The 21,346-nt window shown below is 42.4% G+C and overlaps 1 pseudogene; it reads left to right on the top strand.

Annotated features, from left to right (window-relative positions):
- The first annotated feature begins 9,707 nt into the window (after positions 1 to 9,707).
- LOC130038545 (uncharacterized) lies at positions 9,708 to 9,807 on the top strand (annotated as a pseudogene).
- The last annotated feature ends 11,539 nt before the right edge of the window (positions 9,808 to 21,346 follow it).

Genomic DNA, 21,346 nt, shown 5'->3' with positions numbered 1-21,346 from the left:
TCTTTTGATTTACCTTTAAGCAAAGTGCAAAATATTGATGTGTTTATTTCACATCAACTAAAATAAATTTTCCCACATAACACATTGATTTCATCCCCCCCCCCCGCCCCCACCATACCTTGTATGTCAGGATATTCCTCTGCATTCCCTTTCTACGCTCTATTTGGTATCTTTGTAATTCTGACATTGATTATTGCCACACAGCGCGCTCATAATACTATATCTTAAAATGTACTTATTTGTCTTTATTCTTGATTAATAATCCAACGGGGCTATTATTCTTGCTTGGCATTTCCCAACTAAGAATTCTCTGGCCCCTGTTTTCACTGAGAAGACTCCTGCGGTTCTGATTGCTGCTTCTCTATAAGTCATCGCCTATCTTTCCTTTGTCACAGCTTTAAGATTTTCGTCTGACATTTTACAGCTTGACCACAATGAGAAAACAAAGTTGAAGACAGAAAGGATTCTTAACGCTGTCTTGAAGTCACAACTTCTCACTTGGTGTTTCATCTAGAGATGAGTTTGTTAAGGCGTTTGCCTTACCCCCAACTTGCAGCTGATCTCTAAAAGAGATGTCCACTAGAAAGAGGCATTCCCTCTTGTGGTATCTTTTCCCGGTTCTTTTCTCCTGATTGGTAACTCACAGCTATTCCTGGGATGGAGCTGGTACAATAAGCAGCCTATCAGCCCTGAGAATTCAGACTCATGCTTTTCTATTTGAAACTCGCGTGTGCTAGCAATTCTTTGTGTGTGTGTACCACCTCCAGATTTTCCATGGGTGGGATCCAGACTAGAGTTTAGGCATCTGCTAGGGCTAGAACAGTTAGGAAACATCAGCAAATTAGCTTGGCGCTTTTTTGCGTGATTTGTACTTGTCCTCCAGCACAGCCTTTGTGTCGGTGATAAAATTCATCTGTTACTTTTCAAAAATTGGGATGCAATCCCCATGCATGATATTCATCCCTTGACATATACCTTTGGTATATTTACAAAGGTATACAACTGCCACTTATGTTTAAAAACATTTTTGTAACCATGGAAACCCTGTATTGATTGTCATTCACACATTCCCAACCAGTCCCAGCCCTGAAAACCACAAATCTCTGTGGGCCTGTACATTCTGCTTATGACGCATGAACGAAATCATGCCATTCACTTATTTTTTTTTCCTTTTTGGGTCACACCCGGTGATGCACAGGGATTACTCCTGGCTCTGCACTCAGCAATTAACCCTGGTGGTGCTCAGGATTTCCAGCATCCATATGGGATGCTGGAAATCGAACCTGGGTGGGCCACGTGCAAGGCAAACACTATACCCGCTGTGCTATTGCTCCAACCCCTCATGGCATTTACTTTTATAGATGCAACATAGGTCTTTTTTTGTAGGAGTACTGCTATTTATTCAGCCACTGCTTAGCTGATTGAATTGGGCATGAACTCCACCTTAATTTTTTTTTCATAGTTTTACTTTTTCTTTTTACATTTATTTATTGAATCACTGTGGGAAAAGTTACTAAGCTTTCAGCTTTAAGTCTCAGTCATACAATGATCAAACACCTCTCCCTTCACCAGTACTCATTTTTCACCACCAAGAACCCCAATATACCCCCCTCAAACCCCTCCCAATGCCTGTGAGGCAGATGATTTCCACTTAACTCTTCTCTACATTGATTACATTCATTATTTCAACAAAAGATGCACCATTATTGTTTAGAATCCCCCCCAACATCAGAATTGCTGAAAAGGCATTGTGAAATACTTTGTTTCCTATAGCTGGTTATGAGAATCATATAATTTTGTGTGGCTGCAATAGCAGCCTCAGGATTTTGGATTTCTGCAAAGAGCCAGATAATTACAAGATTGGTTTCTGTGCATCTGGTGTTATGGCTGTGCCAAAGAGCCACTTGTGGGGGCAACTCGTGACCTCGGTAGGGCATGAAGGACGAGCTGGTACCACCCCCCTTACCATGAGACTGCAGTTGCCCCGTCACCGCCGGCTCATACCTGGCTTTCCTATAAGCTCTGAGGTGGCAGCCACCTTGCTGATGGGTGGGAAAAAGGTGGAAGGGAGCAACACCCTTTCCCTCCCAGGGAGGCATGTCGCCATAGTTTAACGCATGGTCCATTCACTTTTCTGCCAAAACCTGCTGGGCTCTGACTAAGTCCTTTTGCCTCTGGAGCCATGGCTATGCCAGAGAGCCACTTGTTGGGGGCAACTCATGACCTTGGTAGTGCGTGAAGGACAAGCCCGTACCACCCCCCTTCCCATGAGACTGCAGTTGCCCCGTCACCGCCAGCTCATACCTGGCTTTCCAATAAGCTCTGAGGTGGTGGCCACCTTGTATGCGGTCCAGATGCATTTCTGCCAAAAGCCGCTGGGTTTTGAGATTTGTTTCTGAGTCTCTGGCATCATGGACGTTAATTAGCTTGATCAGGAGCCAGAGAGGCCATTTGTAGGCAGCAACTCGGGGGTCTCGCTGGGATGGGGAGGAAAGGGCCGGTTCCATCCCCATCTGGTGTCTCGTCACTGCAGGCCCAAACCTGACTGTTCAGTGGCCTCTGGAGGATGGTGGTCACTGGGCCACCAAGGGGAACAGGCCAAGGCACGAAACCTATTCCCACCTGGAGTGGTCCAGCACCAGTAACCTACTGCAGGAACAGGATGCATTTCTGCCAAAAGCCTTTAGGTCCCGAGATTAATTTCTGAGTCTCTGGGATCATGGCCGTTAAGCAGTTCAATCAGGAACCAGAGAGGCCATGCCTCCAATTATATAGCTGAGCCGGAGGTGGTTTGTGGGTGTGTTTCCCACATACCTAACTTTTGGCTGTTTACTTTCTTGGTAAACTTTGCCCCAAGTTTTTGGGGTCTGGCCAAAGGCACAGCAGCAATTTTGGGGTATCTGAAAGTCTGATGGTGCCATCAGGCTGCTGATGCACTCGCCTCACAGGTACAGATTGACCTGCTGGCGGCACCATACCCCCAAAATAGGTCTTTTTGATCTGACTTCTTCCACATGTTCTCTCAATCTTTGTCTAAGTCTCAACTGGTTTCAAATTCAGTGGTATAAAGCAGGATGCTTTTTTGGAACCCATTAAATTCCACATAGTTTTTCACTTTTTATTGCCAGTTAGTTCTATTAAGCCACCCACCTCTGTCCATCAGCCAGAATACTTACAAACATGTACTATAATTGTTATGAGACTATAACATACTTTACTCATATCTGAATATTTCACAAAACCTGGCATTTTCTCTGGCTCAGTGTAGGCAGTGCATAGGTATTTTTCAGCTAAGTGAATGCATGAAAAACAGTGCATAAGGTCCATGCATGAGGTGGAAAGTCAAATGAGTTGTTGTTTTTTTTTAATTCTCCTACTCCAAAGTTCTATAGTCCTCTTAATTCCAAAATTATGACAAATCAAATTAGTATCGAAACTTGTGAATAAAAAATCACGGTCACTGTCCTCCCGTTGTTAATCAATTTGCTTGAGCGGGCCCAGTAATGTCTCCATCATGAGACATGTTGTTACTGTGTTTGGCATATTGAATACGTCACGGGTAGCTTGCCAGGCTTTGCCATGTGGGCGAGATACTCTCGGTAGCTTGCTGGGCTCTTCGAGAGGGGTAGAGGAATCGAACCCGGCTCGGCCAAGCTGGCTGCATGCAAGGCAAATGCCCTACTTCTGTGCTATAGCTTCAGCCCAAAAAATACAATTGTAAAAATAGGAACCTTTGGATACAATTCATATATAACTGCAGCAGTGCTGAAAATTATCACCTACCCCTCTGGGATTTTCTGACATTGATCAAGCAACCAAATTAACATCAGACAGACTAGCTGGAGAAAAGAACAAATTTAGTTAAGTGCATACAGAAAATCTTCATGGATGTAAACTCCAAAGGCATCGAGAACATTAAAAGTTGGATACCCTGAACTGAGGAATGAGGAGCAGGGCTTTGAGAAGAGGAGAGAGCTGGGCCCGGAGCAATAGAACACCAGGTATGGCGTTTGCCTTACAGAGGGTCAACCTGGTTCAATCCTGGGCACCATTTATGGTCCCCTGAGTCGGCCAGGAATGATCCCTGAGTTCAGAACCAGGAATAACAGGTGGAAGAAGAAGAGGAAGGAGAAGGAGAAGAAAGGAATTCACCTAATATTTATTTTTTAACGATACTTCAGTGGCAAAAACTCTAATTATGTTCATCCTGCATACACACAATTTTCTCGGGTAAAAAGTTTATTTCTGGAGATAAACTGAAGTATGCATAATATTCCTGACTTTTATTCTTCTAGGTCAGTTTCCCAAACTTATTTAGCCTACTACCTCCTTTTCATAAAAGAAAATAGACAAATAAACAAATAAATCGTTCAATATCCCCCTGGAAATTTGCCATTTTATTTTATTCTTTTAATGTAGGAGCACTGCTACTTATTCAGTCATTGATTAAGCTGATTAAATTGTACATGAACTCCACATTACTTTTTTATTCAGAATGTTAATTTTATTTTATTATTATTATTTCCCCCCCTTTTTTTATTCACCGTGAGATACAGTTACAAAGCTTTCATGTTTAAGCTTCAGTCATACAGTCATTGAACACCCATTCCTTCACCAGTGCACACTTTCCGCGACCAAAATTCTCAGTATTCCCCCTCTACCCCCGTTCCAACCCTTTCCCTGCTGATGTGACAGACAATTTCCCCAAAATTCTCTCTCTGCTTTGATTACATTTGATATTTCGACACCAGTCCCACCACCACTCAAAACTGCCGAAAGGGCAATGCTAGATGATTTGTTTTGTATTGCTTATTATAGATAGAATATAACGTTCAGGACATTCTGTGTCGCCCTCTTCCTGGAGCTTTAGTTTATAGTCTCTGGGTCTTGGCTGTTGATGAAATTACATGGCACTAGGGACAGTTTGTGGGTGTGACTGCCAAACTTCTGGAAAACTGGGGACCTGAGGGGAGGAGGCCCAGTCCCAGTCCAAGCAGGCCTGGAGCTCTCAGTCACGAGTCCCTGCCTATCTCCGCGCTACAGGACCTAACTGTGTCTTTTGTTCTCTTTAGAGATTTATGGGTGTCTGAAATAAGACCAATAAATGAGCTTATATAGCTGAGCCAGGGGTGGTTTGTGTTTTCCATATACCTAACTTTTGGTTATTTAATTTCTTGCTAAACTTGGCCCCAAGTTGTTGGGGTCTGGCCAAAGGCACAGCAGCAATTTTAGGGTATCTGGAAGTCTGAAGACACCATCAGGCTGCCGATGCACTAGCCCCCGGAGGTACAGGTTGACCTGCTGGAGTCACCATACCCCCAAATTTGCTATTTTAAAATCATCAAAGAGACATTGTCCCCAGATCACACCCCAAACTACCAGCCTTTCCCTGGCTCACTTCAGAATCGCAGCCAGGGGTTTCATGATTTCACCCACTTGGGGCATTACTGACATCGGAAGTGAAGAGAGTCATAAAAGTTTCTCTTGATCCCCCAGAACCTCTATTGACTTTAGCTGGCAATAATTCACCCATCACAGGAACACCTCCAGGAAGGCCTGTTCTGACCACCACCTGGTTTCTTCAAACATAGTCGAGGTATCAATCCTTCTAAATCAACAGACTCCTATAATCTCCCAGCATAGAAGGAAACTGGGAAACTAAACTCTACCTTCTCTTTCCACCTGGCCACACTCACTCAGAAAAAGATACATTACACGTGTCCTCCTACAAGCATGGGTCAAACTCTACTCCAGTATTTGAGAGTCACAATCCTGGTCCAACATTAAATACTAATCTCCTGTAGTGAAACCCAAGAGTTTGTGCTACCCTAAACTGATTTTCTTTATCTTACAAAATAAAGGAAACTTCTGGGGCCTCAGATATGGCTCAAAGTGCTGGGCATCTGGTCTGCATGGTAGAAGCCCCAGGATCACACACCTTGTCTGTGTTCTAACACTACTGGAAGTGACCAAGGTGGCCCCACTACCACAGGATCCAAAAAGTATCACAACAGTGGGTCTGAGCTTCTGTTCGCCTGTCCTGATTAGCAGAGTGTGCCCGGGACTGGCTACCAAGTCTACTGAGCACTGCTTGGGCAACCCCCCAAACAAATTTTTATATTTTAAGAGTTTAGGGGGAGAGGGTGCTAGATTGAGGAGAGGGATTAAGTCACTTGCCCACAGTCAATTTCATTTTTATCCCCTCCACTGTAGAGTTCCCAAGAATCTGCAGTTGTGACCCCAAAGTATGGAGTCAGGAGTAAGTCCTGAGCATAGCCAGGTATGGCCCCCAAATAAAATACAAACCAAACAAAGTAAAGGAACTTTTACCACAAGTAAAGTAAGCAGAGAAAGTTTTAATTTGATCAGAAAAATTCTGTCCCTTTGGGGAATATGGGTGGTGGAGAGATGTGGTATATGGTTATGCCTAACCCCAGAACCAACAAGACTGATAATATGAGAGGCAAAGCATAACCACCAAATTTAAGATTGGACCCATCAAGGAAACAGACTGGGGGGCTGGAGGGAACTTGGAACATTGACATTGATGGAGGGAAATGGACACCAGTAGTGGGATTGGTGTGGAAATACTCTGTCCTGAAACTCAACTCTAAATAGCTATGCAAATTTCAATGCTTTAATTTTAAAATAAGGGGTGAGGGTGGTGTATAAAAAATAAGAGAAAATCCTGTATCATGCGTGGGTAGTAAGGCTGGCTCGAACACATAGGAAACCCAGATAAAGAGTTCCAACTACCTCTACCCCCACCTAAGATTTACAGTTAATAACTTGGCACCATTTTCAGAGTAACAACACATTTTCTGGGGAAAAAAAAAAGGTCTGAGCAAAATTGTAAATTTGCCTCTAGGCATGTAAATGTTAGTGCATAATTAACTGAGACACGGATTAATGTGCTGAAATTCACAAAAACAGTCCTCATTAGGGAGCTTGAGCTGAAGAGTGGATCTTTTTTTTTTAACCCAAGCGCCCACAGAATTCACTGTTTCAACTGTTTTGACATCTAACATTTCCTCTCCAGTAAAGGCTCAAGACTTCAAGAAACCATGGTCTAGGAAAGAAAGGAACATGAGGGTCTCTGAAAAGAGACTTAAAGAGAGTATTGCCATGCTCTCAGCTAGTTCCCAGAAACAGTCAGTTAAATGGTACCCCCCAGCAGGATGAGAACCTCTCTAGGGGAATGATGTTTTTCTCAATAAAACCTCAGATCGCTTTGACAGTATTTAAAGCAAAACTAACAGCACATATTCAGAAATCGTGACATCTTTCTGCGTGCGTCGTCAAGCTAATACATAATTTTCCTACCACCCGTGGCAATTCTTTAACCTCTCAGGCCTAGATAAACTCCTATTAATCTAAGTGAGAGGCATTTCAACTCCTGATTATATTTTCCTTTCTATTCGCTCACAGATGAATGCTACACATTATTCTAAGCCTCCTAATTCTCCTCCTCAGAGCATGGTTTTAAGTGCTATTAAGTTATATTTAGCCCAAGACAAGCATGCCTATTTAGTTACGTACATCATCCATAACATCTAGAAAAGTGCTATTGGAGGCATTATTTTTCATTTTCTCATCAAATCGGTACTTTTCTCAGACAGATAATACAGTACCTACTACATTTTTTCCTTCCAGACCTGTGCTCCTGGTTTCTTTACCTGGAGAGTAAAATTCTACAGAACTGCTGGCACAGTGATACAGGAAGCCACTCCAGAGATGAAGGGTGCCAGGTCCAAAGGACCAGGGTGATGGTAAGGCCAATGGGGACAAAATATCTCATGTAGGGGCTCATCCTTTGCAAAATTCCACGTTTTTAACCCACTACCACTTGCCCATTCGAAACCTCTGGCTCCAACGTCATTTTTACAGAGCACCTTCTTACCATAATGTTTTTTAACATGACAGGCATGAAAAATTAACTTTGGGGTGTGAAATGAGAATCATAAATTTATCTTGTGTGTCATATAAAAGCTTCATGTATAATAAACTGCAGTATGTATTATATAAGATTTTAGTATGTTCACATTCGCATATCTTGGAGGATTTTGTGGGCTTATTTTTTGCAGGGAAGGCACACCCAGTGGTGCTCAGTGTTGACGCCTGACTCTGAGCTCAAGAATCACTCCTGGCATGGTTGGGAAATATACAGGGTGCCAGGGATCAAACCTGAGTTGTCTCCTGCAAAGCAAGTGCCCTACCTGCTGTACTATCTCTCTGGCCCTTCACATATGTTGATTTAAAGGAGGCCCGCAAGGTCATGAAAACAGTTCAGGAGTTAAGGCAATGTTTTGCATTGTGACCAACTGCAGTTCCATCCCTGGTAATACCTAGTAAACAAACACTGGTAGGTAAAGCCTGGAGACCCCTGAGCACTGCCAGAGTGGCCAGAATAATTCTCAGCACCATATCCTTGCAACTTCCTGTTGAACCTGTGGTCAGTTGGTCAATAATTGCCAGTGGGCTCCTATCCCACTGAGTATCATGTAGGTGCCCCCTCAACAAAAATAAATAAAAGATGATTGCAACATAAAATAACAGATCTGTTTAGCTTCCTAGAAATAACCTCCATAACTGTTGTAATCAAGTGATTTAGAAGAAAAAGAAATATATCAGTCAAGGTGCATTCAGAAATAGAGGAGTCAAACTATTACTGTAGTAGAAATAATCTACTTCAGGATTGAGGACTTGATACAGCTGTTGGCCACTCAAGGGAGAAGAAAGAAGTTACTGACGAAGTCAGAAAGGGTCCCTCCACCCCCAGGACAGCTCAGTTGGTTTGAGCTCAGTTTGAGATTCTAAATATCAAATGCACACTTAGACTCACAGCAGCACTATTCACCCTAGCCAATACCTGGGGAGAATTCAAGTGACCAGTGACAGACCATGGTTGAGAAGTTATCTTATTAAATGTAATGGAATACTACTTAATGTGTGTAAAATGAAACCTGACCTTATTTGAAAAGGCAGGTGAAAATAGAAGGGGCCACATTAAGACAAATGCCAGAAAGAGAAAGACCCAGATTGGATGGTCTGACTCCTGTGAGGATAGAGAAACCACAGACAGGAACAGACAGTCAGAAAAAAAAAAATAAAACTCACCTGTGAGCTTAGTCTCAGAGCTCTTGTGACCAGTGAGGGAAGGAACTGACACAGGGAGGGATTCAATGGACTGTTGTGGAGGAATATTAGTGCTTTAGTGGTGGCTGTGACCTGTAAGAGACTTTCAAGAGGCATGGAACTGTCTACCTAATACATACATGGACACCCATGCAATGTAATTTTATTTCAGCAATAAAATAAAAAACTAGAAAAACAAAGCTTCCAGGAAGCTGTTCTGCATTTTCAATGACCCTCAGAGCACCATTTTCTGACACTTTCTTCTGCTTTGCTAATCAGATCTAAATTATTCTCATCAGCAAACTCTAAGCTGGAGTCATATGGGATGGGGGTGTGGATAGGTTTAGTAGCTGACTTCTTATTTGCAGATCAGAAAAACAGCGTAATAGAGATACCAGGCTGACAACAAGGGATTCAAATGTAGGTAAGTTTTGGAACAAGTAAGTCTGGGCAAAGAAAAATAAAATGTGCCATCTAGATGGGTATATGAGGTGGGTCTATTCAAACATCTCTTGGGTTTCTGCATTCTGACTCATGTCTGTCCTCATGGCTCTTTCCCTTGTTAAGATAGAGCACTTCAGCAATACATATACTAAAATTGGAACAAAGAAGAGATTAGCATCTTCCCTGCACACAAATGACACTCAAATTTATGAAGTGTCTTTCAAATTCATAAAGTGTCTCATATTTACAAAATTGGAGGCATAACTTTCCCAAACTTCAAACTGCACTATAAAGCTATAGTATTAAAGCAGTGTGATACTGGAATAAGAACAAACTTTCAGATCAATGGGATTGAATTGAAAATCCAGAAACAGATTCTCAGGTATGTAGCACTTTGGCACTATCCTCCCGTTCATTGATTTGCTCAAGTGGGCACCAGTAGCGTCTCCATTGTTAGACTTGTTGTTGCTGTTTTTAGCATATTGAATATGCCATGGGGAGCTTACCAGGCTCTGCCATGCAGGCTGGATACTCTCAGTAGTTTGCCGGGCTCTCTGAGAGGGATGGAGGAATCAAACCTGGGTCGGCCGCATGCAAGGCAAATGCCCTACCTGCTGTGCTATTTCTCCAGCCCATTAAACTGATTAAACTGGCTAACATTCTCAAGTATATGTACAAAATATTAAAGGAGGGGAGGGTAAACTCTAAATAATAATGGAGCATCTTTTATTGAAACAATGACTCTAGTCAAAGTAGATAGAGTGTTAACGAGAACTCATCTGCCTCACAGGAATTGGGAGGGGTGGGAGGTGGGGTTCTATTGGGGTTCGCGGTAAAAAATAAGTATTGGTAAAGGGAAATGTGTTTGATATTTACATGACTGAGACCTAAACCTGAAATCTTTGTAACTTTTCCCACAGTGATTCAATAAATAAATTATAAAAAAATATTAAAGGAGCAAAAAATATGGTTCAGAGTCCTAGAAATCAGGACTGAGTCATTAAGTGATATTGAGAAAAACACAGGCAGAACACTACATAACATCGGAGCTGGAGGCATCTTTAGAATTTTGGCAATTGGCCAAACAAGTGAAAGGAAATATAAACAAGTGGGATTACATTAAGAAGCTTCTGGACTGCAATGGAAAAGATAAAACAGAATAAAAAAGATACCCCACAGACCGGAAGAAAATATTTTCCCAACACTCATGTGATAAAGGGTTAGTATCCAAGATACATAATCCAAGATATATAAACCACTAGCAGAGCCTTACATAAAAAAATACAACCTCATCAAAATGAGGTGAAGCAATGAAAGGAAGTTTCCTCAAAGAAGACATACAAATGGTCAAAAGGAATGTGAAAAAATGATCAGCATCTCTGATGCTGAAGTGCAAATCATACACTAGAGTGACTGGCACACATCAAAAAGAACAAAAACAAATATTGGAGGATATGTAGGGGAAAACGGGACCCTCATCCACTGCTGATGGGAATAACAACTTGCCTGGTTTTTTTTGGAAAACAACCCAGATACTTCTTAAAAAACTAATTAATCTTCTACATGACCCAGCAATTCCACTTCTTGGAATATACCCCAAGGGCCCCAAAACACTTCAGAAAAGACATCTGCATTCTTATGTTTATTATAGCACTATTTAAAATATTGAAATCTGAAAACACATATGTCAAAGAACATATGACAGGATAAAGAACCCGTGGTACATAGACACAGTGGAATATTACATGGCTGTAAGAAAAGATAAAATTGTAAAACTTGCTGCTATATGGATGATGGCACTGGAGAGTAAGTGTTCTACATCACTAGTTATGATGGAGACACAAATCAAAACAACAATGAGCTATTCTATGCTACAGACTGCCATACATTAAAAAAGAAGAAGAACAACAACAACCAGTACTAGCATGGAAGAGGAAAAAGACTCTCATTCATAGCTGGTGTGAATGCCAGAGTCTAGTCTTTCTGGAAAACAATATGGATATTCCTTAAAAAAATAAAACTAGAATCTGAGCTGCCATAAGACCCAGCCATACTGCCTAGAGCTTCCAAAACAATGCAGAAAAGTCATCTGCATTCCTTTGTTCATTACAGCACTATTCACAATAGCCAGAACCTGGAAACAACCCAAGAACCTGAGAACACTTGACTGGATAAAGAAAGGAAAATGAGAGGGGTTGGGGGTGGAATGCAGAAAAGAAAAATGCCTGCCTTAGAGTCAGGCTGGGGCCGAGGTTTCAAGAGGGAAACTGGGGACTTCGGCAGTGGGAATGCATACTGGTGAAGGGATGGGTGATGGAGGCTTGTATGACTGAAATTCAGTCATGAACAGTATCGAGCCCAGCAAGCTACGGAGATTATCTCGCCCGCACAGCAAAGCCTGACAAGCTACCCTTTTGGTATTCGATATGCCAAACAGAGTAACAACAAGTCTCACAATAGAAACGTTACAGGGCCCGCTTGAGCAAACTGATGAACAACGGGAGGACAGTGCAGTGCAGATTCAGTTAAAACATAATTTTGGTTTTAAAAAGGAAAGAAATGCTTGTCATAGAGACATGCTGATGGTGGGAGAGAAACTGGGGACATTGGTGCAGAGAAATGTAGACTGGTGAAGGGTTGGTGTTGGAACAATATATGCCTGATAAATTATAGTACTTCTGTGAAAAAAATTAAGATGAAAGACTAAAGCCAAAACTAAACAGAGTATGACTAAGAATTGCCAAATTAGGACAAGCAGATATGCATGTACCAAGGCCCAGAGTGCAAGTAATACATAAATTGAAATTGACATTTAAATACAAGAAGACAAACAGATACCAGCAGGACTTGGTAGGATGGAACTCTTGGCAGGCAAGTAGAAATGGCAAGCAAGTGGAAGCATAAATCTTAAAAAAAAAACAGATGTATTCTAACGAAGGCTGGAGTCACATAATATAGCACAGTCTGCCAGCTTCTTGCTCTCATAAATCTTTCTTATAAAAGAAAAGAGAGAGAGCAAGAGAAAGAAAGAAGAGAGAGAGAAAGAAGAAGAAGAAGAAGAAGAAGAAGAAGAAGAAGAAGAAGAAGAAGAAGAAGAAGAAGAAGAAGAAGAAGAAGAAGGAGGAGGAGGAGGAGGAGGAGGAGGAGGAGGAGGAGGAGGAGGAGGAGGAGGAGGAGGAGGAGGAGGAAGAAGGAAGGAAGGAAGGAAGGAAGGAAGGAAGGAAGGAAGGGGAAGGAAGGAAGTAAAGAAAGAGGAAGGAAGTAAAGAAGGGAGAGAGGTAAAAGGAAGAGAGAGAGAAAGAAATAAAGAGAGAGAGAAAGAAAGAAAAAGAGAGAGAAAGAAAGAAAGAAAGAAAGAAAGAAAGAAAGAAAGAAAGAAGAAAGAAAGAAATAAAGACAAAGATAATAGAGAGGAAGGAAGGAAGGAAGGAAGGAAGGAAGGAAGGAAGGAAGGAAGGAAGGAAGGGAAAGGAAAAAGGAAATGCCAATTTTTAGTCACACACATTGCCACTGAGAAAAAGTCTTTAATTTCCACCTTCAATGCAGCCTTCTGACTGCCTATGATTCTCAGCAGATGCCTTTGATGGGAGTCCCAGAATATATGTATTCTTTTCCATGTTTTCTTTCCAAATACATCAAATGGGATGTGATGGTTAAAGTTGCTGCAGCCATTTTGTATCACATGATCTTGAGCTTGGAAGCTATAGGCTAAGGATGTGGAGGAAAAACACAGGACTCCTTGTTCAGAATGTAAAACCTTGTTTCAGAGTTCTTTTACTGGAGAAATAAATGGACTTTCTATTTATTGAAGTCACTATAGGCAGGAGAGTCTTTACTGTACGTACGTGAGTGGGTTTTGGTCTTTTACCAACAGACAAGAAAAAAACAACTATTTTGCACACCATTATGGCAGAAATAGCTGTTAGAAAAGACAAAGTCATGAAATTTACATACAAGTGATACTACATGGAAAGTATCATATTAAGTGAAATGAGTCAGAGAGAGAGGGATAGACATAGAAAGATTGCATTCATCTGGGGAACATAAAGTAACAAAATAGGAGACTAACATCCAAGAATGGCCAAGATTAGTACCAGGAATTTTACTCCATGGCTTGGAGGCCAACCACACATGCTAGGGGAAAAGGGAGTTCAGATAGAGAAGGGAGCACCAAATAAAGGGTATTGGGAGGATCCTCCCAGGATGGTAGAAGCATGCTGAAAGTAGACTACAGACCAAACATGATTGTCATTCATTGCCTCTTTTGGAAACCACAAGACCCAATAAGAGAGAGAGAACAAAAGGGACTGCCCTGCCACAGAGGCAGGGTGAGATGGGGGGATAGGGGGTGGGAGGGATACTGGGATCCTTAGTGGTGGGAAATGGGCACTGGTGGAGGGATAGGTATTTGATCATTGTATAATTGAAACCTATGCACAAAAATTTGTAAGTCTACAACTGTACCTCATGATGTCTGACTAATAAAAATTTTTTAAAAAGTCATGGGATCCTAAAAACAGCATGGAAGTCACTTAACTTGCACATGAGGCTAACCTGGGTCCAGTCTAGAACCACATAAGGTCACCACCAGGAGTGACCTCTAAGCACGGAGCCAGGAATAAGTCCTGAGCATAGCTACATTTGGCCCTAAAACCCCCCCAAAATTAAATAAAAAGCCATTGTTTATAATGTTGTGAATTAGTGTTTAACTCTAATATTATAAAATGGCATACTGTGTGTGAAGAGGTAATCACTTTTTTCATGGACCAGCAGGAAATTTCTGCATAACAACGCCTACCTGTAAATCAGTGGCTGGAAACTTGCAAATAGCCAAATGCAGCATCTAATAGATGATTGAAGATATCCAATGATGCTTGCTTAAGGATGCAGGGGAAGAAAAGGTTGGGAATGCAAATACCTTCAGGGGACAGGTCAGTAACTAGAATGAATAGAAGAACTGAAGGAGAGGCAGTAGGAAGACCAAAGCCTCATCAGAAGAGAGAATGCTTGCTGAATAGACACAGCAAATTAGAGATCAATTATTAAGTATCTCTTCTCATATCAGATCTTCAGTCTCAATAAACTTGTTTTCTACATTGCAAATACCACTGTGTCACTTCCCTCTTTAAAGCCATACCCATTGGCTCAGGAAATAACTTAAATTCCATACATGGGGCCAGATATAATAGGGGTTAAGGAACAGGCCTTGCATGTAGCCAACTCCCCTTCATCTCCAGCACCATGTGGTCACTCAATTCACCAGATACAGTCCACCCCCCTGCCCCCATCCCTCCAAGGCTCTGCACTGCCAGGGTGGCCCAGGTAATCTCCTGCATCATAGAGTTCAAAAAGTACCACATCCTCAGGTCATTACACTGAATCACATAGAGGGACTCCTAGGCCTATTGGAGTGGACAAAAAGTTAAAACAAACTCTCTATGTGGCCTCAAAGGACAGTCTCCTGTCTCTTGGGTTTTGTCTCTGCCTTCTTCCCCCAAACTTGCTGGTTTTCCACCATCTGCAGCACATCCTGATGGTCTGAAATGTCCTCCCCATCTTCTACCCTCATCGTACCTTGCCAGAGGATCTCCTTGGCCCTCTCCTTTCCAGAGGAATCCCAGACCACATCCTCTGGTCAAAGAAGGGAGTTTCCAAGAATGTTCACGTTCGAGAATTAGAAAAACATCAGTGGCAGAGGTGACAGTTTCAATAGGGCTTCAGTGATGAGTAAATCTTTCCAATGGCTAAAGAGGAGGAAAGGAAAAATATATGTCAGAGGCAAAAACCTCATGGGCAAAGATCTGGAGGTGAGAAACACGTTGCTCCTTCAAGGAGCAGCGAGCAACCCACCTTACTCATAACTGGTTATGGACACACGGCAACCTTGCTAAGAAGGTGTCCAAACACTTAACTAAGGCTGTGCAGTTAGAAGCAATTTAATGAGAGCCTTCCCAATGCAGAGCCTCTTGGTATATTCAGAAATGGCAAAGTCAAAGAAATTTAACTTTGAGAAATTCAACTCTAGGAGCTGGGGTGATAGTACAGTGTGTAGGGCATTTGTCTTGCACATGGAACACCCAGGGTTGATCTTTGCTACCTCATAAAGTCCCCTGAGCACCACCAATAGTGATACCTGAGCCAGGAATAAACCCAGAATATCAACAGGGAGACCCCCAAACCAAACAAAACAGAACAAAAGAAATCCAAGGCTAGCAGAAAAAAAACATGCAGTAGGTCATTTTAATGTAACAAATGCCCATAATATTTATTTGGGTAAACATTATGCTGTAGACTAGCACAGGGTGTGACAGAGCTAAGAATAATGACCATGTTCTTATTTGCTTAAGTGTCTAATGCATGAGGACTCTGTCCTCCTGATTTCCCTTAAGATTCATGGTGGCTCTTGAAGGTAGATATTTTTCCCTCTAAGATAAATGGGATTTTAAAAAAATAAACGAGATGCAAAGAATTTAAGTGATAGTCTATAAGGTCATATATTACATCTTTCCATTACATCATGCTAATGGGAGTTTACTTAATTTGGTGGACAGTGAGGTACCACTGAAGGGTTTTGAGCAGAGTAATGACATACTCAGAGCGATGCCTTTGGAGGATTAATGTGGTAGTGATGTGAAGAAAGGCAGGTCAGCAGAGAGACCAATTAAAAGGATATTGCAAGCACAGACATGATAATGCTCAGAACTGGCTGATGGAGAGAAAAAAATCCCCTCTAATTATACTAGTTTGTGTCACTGTCATTAGTACTGTTCACCAAAAACGTCCACTAACTATTCTGTTTGTGCATCTTCTGGTCATATTATAGAAATGCATTTCCTTGTCTTTTTGAGAGGTTGGGTGCAATCTTCGACTTGGTTTGGTCAATGAAATGTGAGTACAAATTATAGGATTTGTCATATCATCTTCTTTTCTGTCTGATATAGTATCAATTAACAAATTCTGGATGGACTGGCTCATTAGCCTTCGACTAGATTTAAGGATTATGTGAAATCAAGTGGACAAGAAAAACTAGTGAGAAATAATAGGTTTTTCTAAAAGATTTTTTTAATTGAATCAATGTACTATAGACCCTTACAAAGCTGTTTATGATTAGGTTTCAGTCATATAGTGTTCCAACTACACCACCTCCACTTTGCTGATGACATGGTTCTAATAACACCAAACATTAGCCAAGTGGCACAAATGCTGAACGACTTCCAACGTGAGTGTGGAAAGGTCAAATTACAGCTGAATCTCACAAAGACAATGTTCATGAGAAACAATCTTGTTCCTGACATTCCATTCACTCTCAACAGAATGACCACCTCCAAATGCAACAGTTATGTATACCTAGGTCGAGAAGTCAACATGACGAATGACCTGGCACCTGAGTTGTGCAGGAGGAAGAGAGCGGCTTGGAACGCCTTCAAGAACATCAAAGAAATAGCTAAGAGGACAAAGAATCTCCAGATCCTGGCACATCTCTTTGATTCCACTGTTCATCCTGCATTAACACATGCCTCAGAGACCTGGGCCCTATGAAAACAGGATGAGCATGCTATTCAGGTCTCTCAAAGAGGAATCGAAAAAGCTATGCTTGGAGTATTATGCTTCACTCAAATGAGAGAAAGAATCCAGAGTTCTGACATCTGTCAACGCTCAAGAATCAGGGACACTGTCTTGTTTGCCAAGGCGTCAAAAATCAGATGGGCTGGACACATAATGAGATTTGGAGATGACTGCTGGACTAGAGCCATTACCAACTGGGTTCCACGGGATGTCAAAAGATTGCATGGCCACCCACCTATGAGATGGTCAGACTTGTTTGTCAAGACCCTGAATGAGCGGTTTGAGGCTCTTCATGTTCCTAGAATAAAAGCAGATGCATTGGGCTACACTAGCACATGACAGGGATGAATGGAGACGTTACTGGTGCCCGTTCAAGCAAATCAATGAGTAACGGGATATCAAGTGATCAAGTGATCAAGTGTTCCAACACCCTTAGTGTATGTTTCCCAGCACCAGTGTCCAAGGTTCCCTCCTATCACCCCCATCCCACCTCTATGACAGTAATCTCTCTCTCTTTCTCTCTCTCCCTCCCTCCTTCCCCCTCCCTCTTCTTTTCTCTCCCTCTCTGTCTCCCCTCCCCCCTCCACTTTCCTTTTTCCTCTCTCCCTTCCGCTCTTTCCTTCTCCCTCTCCCTTCTCTTCTTTCTCCCTCCCTCCCTCTCCCTCTCCCTCTTTCCTCTTGGGCATTGTGGTTGGCAATACAGATACTGAAAGGTTATCAGACATATTCCTTTTCCTACTTTTAGCACTTAGTTCTTGTCCAGCATGACCATTTCCAGCTAGGATTAAAGACCTCAACATCAGACCCAAATCCATAAGGTACGTAGAAGACGTAGGCAAAAGTCTCCATAATATTGAAGCTAAAAGTATCTTCAATAACAGCTATTTTAAGTCTCTAAAATTTGAAGTAGTTTGTAACTGCCACATTCCTGAGCTTACCATGAGTGATATCACATCTTTTCCTGATACTTTGGCATTTCTCACACTGATTCTCAAAAGTTTATGAGCATTCTAAACCTTGGAGATTTGATGAAATGTAAATTTGGCTTGCTAGTACTGAGGTGACACCCAAGATAGTATATTTCTAACATTCTCTCAAATCCCAGGTGATGTAAATGCTGCTGGTTTACATTCCCTTTAACTTTTAAGAGTCTGTAAGGGTAAGAGTACTATCCAGGATGATCTAAAAATAGTTGTTTTCAGATGGAATAAAATTAAACAATATTTAAAATCCAGTTCCACAAAATCACATCTGTTCACATTTCCCAAGACTCAGAAGTTCCCTGAGAAACTTGGCTACTAGCGTATTTAACAGCAAACTGTTCAAACACTTGCATCTTCCCAGAAAGCTTCCTGACTAGTAGTGTTGACCTCAGGACAATATCCAGAAACATGAAGTGATCATAAGCTCTGGCTGTTGGGGGAGTGGGGATGGGACAAAGGTGAGCTGGATGGCTGATTGCAAGCAGCTGTTTAATAGAGAAGAGAGCGGGTGGAAGCAGGGATGGAGACTAAATGTGCCCATCAGTTCAGGTACAGGACAAATCCCTGCCCTGACTAATTGTTCTATTTCCCTCTGTGGACAGTTTTAAGAGATCCCATTTCCAGGAAAGCAGTTCCGAGGAACCTCCTCTTTCTTGGCCCTGATCTCGTCTGTCCAATTTGGCTAATCTATTTACTTCCCCCAGAAAACACACAACATCAAGTCTAACACTTGTTTGTTATCTCCTTTCCCCCAGAAATCAATAGCACTCAGGAGCCCTGCCAGACGACCGTTAGGATCCCACAGTTCAGCGGCTGGTGCCTGGGCTGAGAACTGTGGCCGGTGACTGCTGGTTTCTACCCTAGTGCCGAGTTTTCTGGTCCCCTCCTTTTCTTTCTCTAGAAACTCAGATGCCAAGAGTGAGCTTTGATGCATCACATCCTCTTCCTGAGCTCCATTGACCCCGAAAGCCATCAATCTCTCTTTTAGACCTAGATTTGGATAAGGGCTATTAACTTAAAATTCCTGGACTTTATTGGAATTCTATGCAAAATCACGGGGCATGTGGCATGATCCTCAATGCCTCCAAAGAATAAACAGGGAAGTGGAAAAAATGGCACCTAGCGCATCCATATTCTAGAGGCCCAGTGTATCAGGAGAGGTGCAAAAAGAGTAACAGGCCCCAAGGAGAAATAGGCCAGGGATTAAGTTGCTTGCCATACACCCTGCTGCCCCACTTTTTAAATTTTTTTTTATTATTGAATCACCATGAGATACAGTCACAAAGCTTAAATGATTGAGTTTCAGTAATACAATGATCAAACACCCATCCCTCCACCAAGGCACATTGTCCATCACCAATGTCCCCAGTACCCCCCCCCCATCGCAACCCTCCCCTTGGGTCTATGGCAGACAACTTCCTCCATACTCTCTCTTCTTTTGCTGCCCCACTTTTGAATCTCCAGAACCACATATGAGCTGATCCAAGCCAGACATAGTCCTTAAGTACTGTTGGGTATGATAGCCAAGCCCTCCTCGCTAAATTAATGAATTTAACAAAAAGGCACTAAAGGGTTAATAAATAGATACGGACAGATAGGAAATTATTATAAACCATCTGCTGGCAGAGTCAATGAAGACCAGAAGGAATCAGCAACAATTTCATCTAGAGACTCAACTCAGACTATATGTCCCGCTAAACGTGAACTGGTGTTTCTTTCACCTTTTCCCATAGTAAGACCTCAGTAACATAATCAGGAAAGAATGCAAAATTGGTTGCAAATGAATTCCCTACACTTGGCATCAAAAAAAATAAAAAGAGACTAAAATTTCAGCTGCATTCTTTTATACCCAAATTGGTAGACAAAATCATTTCTTTGCCTCTATAGCTTTTCAAAATTCTTTTTAAAAAAAATCCTTTGGAGGGGCTGGAGCAATAGTACAGCAGGTAAGGCATTTGCCTTGCAGGCGGCCGACCTGGCTTCAATTCCCAGCATCCCATATGGTCTCCTGAGCACCACCAGGAGTAATTCCTGAATGCAAAGCCAGGAGTAACCTCTGTGCATTGCCGGGTGGTCACTTAATCACTTAACTTCCCGTTAGTCGTCGATTTGCTCGAGCGGGCGCCAGTAACGTCTCCATTTGTCCCTGTCGCGTGCTAGTGTAGCCCAATGGCATCTCTTCGCTCCGGGAACATGGAGGGCCTCAAACCGATCGTTCATGATCTTGACAAAGAAGTCTGACCATCTGGTAGGTGGGCGGCCACGCGGTCTCTTGACATCCCGTGGAATCCAATCAGTAACAGCTCTAGTCCAACGGTCGTCTTTAAATCTCATTACGTGACCAGCCCATCTGATTTTCGACACCTTGGCATATGAGACAGCGTCCCTGATCCTTGATCGTCCACGGATGTCAGAACTCCGGATTCGTTCTCTCATTTGAGTGAAACGTGTTATTCCAAGCATAGCTCTTTCTATTCTTCTTTGGGAGACCTGAATGGCATTCTCATCTTGTTTGCGTAGGGCCCAGGTCTCTGAGGCATATGTTAATGCAGGAAGAACAGTGGAATCAAAGAGATGTGCCCGGAGCCGGAGGTTCTTCGTCCTCTTAGCTATTTCTTCGACGTTCTTGAAGGTGTTCCAAGCCGCTCTCTTCCTCCTGCACAGCTCGGGTGCCAGGTCATTTCTCATGTTGACCTCTCGACCTAGGTACACATAGCTGTTGCATTCAGAGATGGTCGTTCCATTGAGAGCGAATGGGGCATCAGGAACAAGGCTGTTTCTCATAAACATTGTCTTCGTAAGATTCAGCTGTAGTCCTACCTTTCCACACTCACGGTCAAAGTCAGCCAGCATTTGTGCCGCTTGGCTGATGTTTGGTGTTATTAAAACAATGTCATCAGCAAAGCGGAGGTGGTGTAGTTGCCGACCATCTATCTTCACTCCCATTCCTTCCCACTCCAGTCGTCGCATGATGTTCTCGAGGGTGGCACTGAAGAGTTTCGGTGAAATGGTATCACCCTGCCGCACCCCTCTCTTGACATCAACGATCACTTCTTTGTAGAATGGTGAGATCCTGGTAGTGAATCCGCAATAGAGCTCACGGAGGATCCTGATGTATTGGGCTTGAATGCCCTGATTGGCTAGGGCTTCAATGACCGCTTCCGTCTCAACAGAATCAAAGGCCTTCTTTAAATCAATGAACGTTAAGCAGAGCGGCA

This window comes from Sorex fumeus, unplaced genomic scaffold (genome assembly GCF_029834395.1).
Source record: "Sorex fumeus unplaced genomic scaffold, SorFum_2.1 ptg000077l, whole genome shotgun sequence".
Classification (NCBI taxonomy): domain Eukaryota; kingdom Metazoa; phylum Chordata; class Mammalia; order Eulipotyphla; family Soricidae; genus Sorex; species Sorex fumeus.
This window is presented reverse-complemented; position numbering and strand designations above follow the sequence as displayed.